This window comes from Hyla sarda, unplaced genomic scaffold (assembly GCF_029499605.1).
Source record: "Hyla sarda isolate aHylSar1 unplaced genomic scaffold, aHylSar1.hap1 scaffold_866, whole genome shotgun sequence".
NCBI classification, from domain to species: domain Eukaryota; kingdom Metazoa; phylum Chordata; class Amphibia; order Anura; family Hylidae; genus Hyla; species Hyla sarda.
The window spans coordinates 8,393-12,333 of record NW_026610894.1 but is presented as its reverse complement, the minus strand read 5'-3'; the positions used below and the strand labels follow the sequence as shown (position 1 = coordinate 12,333).

The 3,941-nt window shown below is 38.9% G+C and overlaps 1 non-coding gene across 1 annotated transcript; it reads right to left on the bottom strand.

Moving 5' to 3' along the window:
- Nucleotides 1-491: 491 nt before the first annotated feature.
- Nucleotides 492-673, bottom strand: LOC130348153 (U2 spliceosomal RNA). The gene has a single exon (XR_008885935.1). It is a non-coding gene; the product is annotated as a U2 spliceosomal RNA (small nuclear RNA).
- Nucleotides 674-3,941: the final 3,268 nt, after the last annotated feature.

Genomic DNA, 3,941 nt, shown 5'->3' with positions numbered 1-3,941 from the left:
TGAACAGCCAGGAGACCCCCCCCCCATGTTATGTTACATAGTTACATAGTTAGTACGGTCGAAAAAAGACATATGTCCATCAAGTTCAACCAGGGAATTAAGGGGTAGGGGTGTGGCGCGATATTGGGGAAGGGATGAGATTTTATATTTCTTCATAAGCATTAATCTTATTTTGTCAATTAGGAACATTCAGCACCCACCCGCTATCAAGGCAGCTGCCTATCATGTCATGCCCTACCTGCACAGGTGTGCTGGCTACTCAAATGATCCAATTAAGGAGGCCATTTAGTCAGCAGCAGCAGAAGTCCTGTGCCTGGACGCTCCAACAGCGGCCAGACACAAGCAGAAGCAGAAGCAGCAGAAGCAGCAGCAGCACCACCTTTTGTTTTTTGGCTGCAGCAGCAGCAGCAAGGCCCACAGGGCTGGCTAGCTGGCTAGCCAGCAAGCAGGTAGCAATGAAAGTAGGAATCTTTCTTTTTAACCCTGTAAGGGGGTGGTGCACTGTACCCGAAGATACTGCCATATCGGGTCAATGCATAGGGCGACGGAAGCAAGCTTCGAAATCGGCCCCCGTTCTCAAAAATCCATTTAATATATGGTCCCCAGAGAGGGGACGTATCAGATATTAAACTGATAAGAACAGATTTTTTTTTTTTTTTTTTTTAAAGCCGAGGAACGTGCTTTCGATTCACCCAAAGTGCAAGAAAAAGTGCAAACGTGTTACACTAAAAAAAACGTGCACAAAGGATGCGGTCTATCGCAAGCCCTTCTCCGATAGGAGAGAGGCCCCCCAACAAACCTTACCCTTCGCCTCCGGACCAAAAGGTACCTGCGAGGTTCCAGGTTCGATGTCCCTTTTCGCCGAAGCTACTAGGGGACCACAAATGCTCCCGGCATCCCCCTTGGCGCTAGCCAAGGTATCTGCCCGCAGAGCCGATTACGGTAGGTACCCTGCCAAAGCAGGAGTACCCGGGGTGTTTGCAGGGAGGTGCGGAACCTAATGGCCACACACACCTCCCCTAGACCGCCAGGAGGGACACCCAGAAGGGCTACCGCATCCTGACAAATCCTGTGAACACACAACACGCAAAAAGTGACACAGTGAAACAAAAAAGAAATAAATAAGTGAATGTGTGCAGATATACTGCCCGGACATCCGGCCGGATCTATAAAAATTTCTCTGATCCTAGCCAGAAGGCCGGGAATCAAGAGGTGAGTGCCACAAGGTGAAGAGATTATGGTGCCCGTGCTTCAACCCAGTGAGTCTATTCTCCCAGTGAGTTTCGGCACCTCGGGGTCACCACTCCCCGAGGCACAAAAGTACCTCGGCTCTAGACCCTCTCAGCCTCATGGCGAGACCCGGAGGGAACAGGTCACATCGGGGCAGCCGTCGAGCTGATTCCTCAGAACCAGCCCCGGAAAGCCCTGGTACACCTGCATCCTCCATGCAGCACCCATCCCCACCAGCATGAAAACTGATAAGAACAGATTTTTTTTTTTACGTTTTTATTGAAAAAACTCAGACTTAAATACATCACAAAAAATGTTTACAATACATCAAATACTGTTTTCCATAAATGTAAATTCCACATAGCTAATGCTTTTTTCTGCCCATATCTCTTTTTATCAATTAAATAGTACAAGTAAACTTCACTGTATATCATCTTCAAACATTCTTTTTCACAAATAAAATCTCTTTTGAAGACAAGGATATTACGAACTTTCCATAATACATTTTTTGTACAGTTGATAAAAATCCACAAAATTCTCTCTTTTTCTTTCGTAACTCCATCACTTTTGCCATATAAAACAACTTCATGATTTAAAACTTTTAGACCTGTTAGGAATTTCAATAAAGAACCAATTAGTCTAAAAACCTTTTGTGCAAAATAACAATTCCAGAAAAGGTGCAAAACAGTTTCATCTATATTGCAATTATCCCGGGGACAGACACATACAGCATTTAGACCTCTTCTATATTGGAAAAATCTTACCGGAAGACACTCATGGATAATCATCCATGCTAAATCCTTGTGCTCATTAAAAAGATATGGCTCGTTTACCTTTTTCCATATTTGTACACACCTATTATAAGAAAAATTAGAGACCATACATATTTCTTCTTGCAAATTTAACTGTACTTCTATCTTGCGAGCATCCCTCAAGGTTAACAAGTCAAAGTCTTTAAGGTTATACATACGTATAATTTTTTCTAAGATGGCATAATGTTTAGGCGGAGTTAAAAGTACAGGAGAAGATAATGATAAAAACACCCATTCTCTTTTTCTAAAAATATGTCCCGCAGAGTACTTTAAAAAACAGGACCATACACTTTTCATAAAAAGTCCCCTAAAACACCAACTAAAAAACCTTAAGTATAAAAATTTTCTAATACAGGGAACCTGTTTTCCTCCATTTTTTTGTGACTTATACATAGTATCTCTTTTTAATTTTTCTGCTTTAGAACTCCATAGAAACTCAAAGAGAATCCTCTGAAGTTGCCTAGACATAAGTTCATTAGGAGGATAAATCATATTTAAATAGAGCATAATGGGTATTAGCATAGCCTTAATCACCAAAATTTTACCTTCTAAGGATAATTTCCTAAGGGACCAAAAGTCTACCTTTTTCTTTACCTTTTCTTTTACCATTAGCCAACTTTCCTCACCATTGTTATTTTTATCAAAGATGACTCCAAGGATTTTTATTTTTTCTGACTGTAATTTTAGGTTTGGTATTTGCACGTTTTCCCATTTACCTATATAAAAACAGTCACATTTAGATAAATTAAGTTTAAAAGCAGAAGCTTTACAAAAGAAATCAGTAACATCAACAACTCTTTGTAAAGAGAAGGCACTTTCACAAAAAACATTAATATCATCCATATAGCCACACACTTTAAGGGTGGCATTATTACCTCCAGGAACTGGCACTCCTTTTATTATTTTATCATTCCTTATTAAGTTTAACAGAGGTTCTATTGCACATATAAACAGTATAGGAGACAGAGGGCAGCCTTGCTTTACCCCTGATGATAAATTAATAAAATCTGTAAGGAAACCATTTATTAAAATCCTGCTAAAAGAACCTTTATATAAGAGAGCAATTTGCTTAATAAATATGTTAGGAAAACCCATGCGTTGTAAAACCATCCATAAAAAACAATGTGATACTCTATCGAACGCTTTATGAAAATCTAGAGATAGAATGGCTAGATTTTGATTCCGCTCTTGCTGATACCATATGACGTCCCTAATAGCATTTAAAGGTTCAGCTACACTCCTTCCTGGGACACCACATACCTGATCCACATGGATGACCTTGTACAAAAACGGCTTCATTCTGTTAACAAAAATTTTTGACATAATCTTATAATCAACATTAAGAAGCGTAATTGGTCTCCAATTTTCTAAGCTGTTCCTATCCCCCTTTTTGGGGATCAGAGACACTATACCACTCCTCCAAGATAAAGGTAGAACATCAGAATTAAAAGCCTCCTTAAAAATATTAAGCAAATCATCTTTAAAAATTTCCCAAAAGGTTTTATAAAACTCTACAGGAAGTCCATCAGAACCTGGTGTTTTACCTGTGGATAAACTTTTAGCAGCAATTTCTAATTCTTGGCATCTTACTTCTGTGCAAAGTGCATCTTGGTCCTCCTTACTTAAACCACAATCTAAAGTGCTTAGGAGAAAATTAGCAGCAGATATATCAATGGGTTTCTCATTAAACAGATCTTGATAAAAGGATTTAGCTTTGGATAACATTCCTACATTAGTAGTTTCATCCTCAATATTAATTATTAACTTTTTTGTTTCCATTACCTTTTTAAAAAAGAATCTTGTACACTTTTCATCCTTCTCTTTACATTCAACTTTGGAGTTAAAAATTATTTCTTTCCCTTTGTTAGTTATAGCCTTCTGAATATCACTTTTAACACT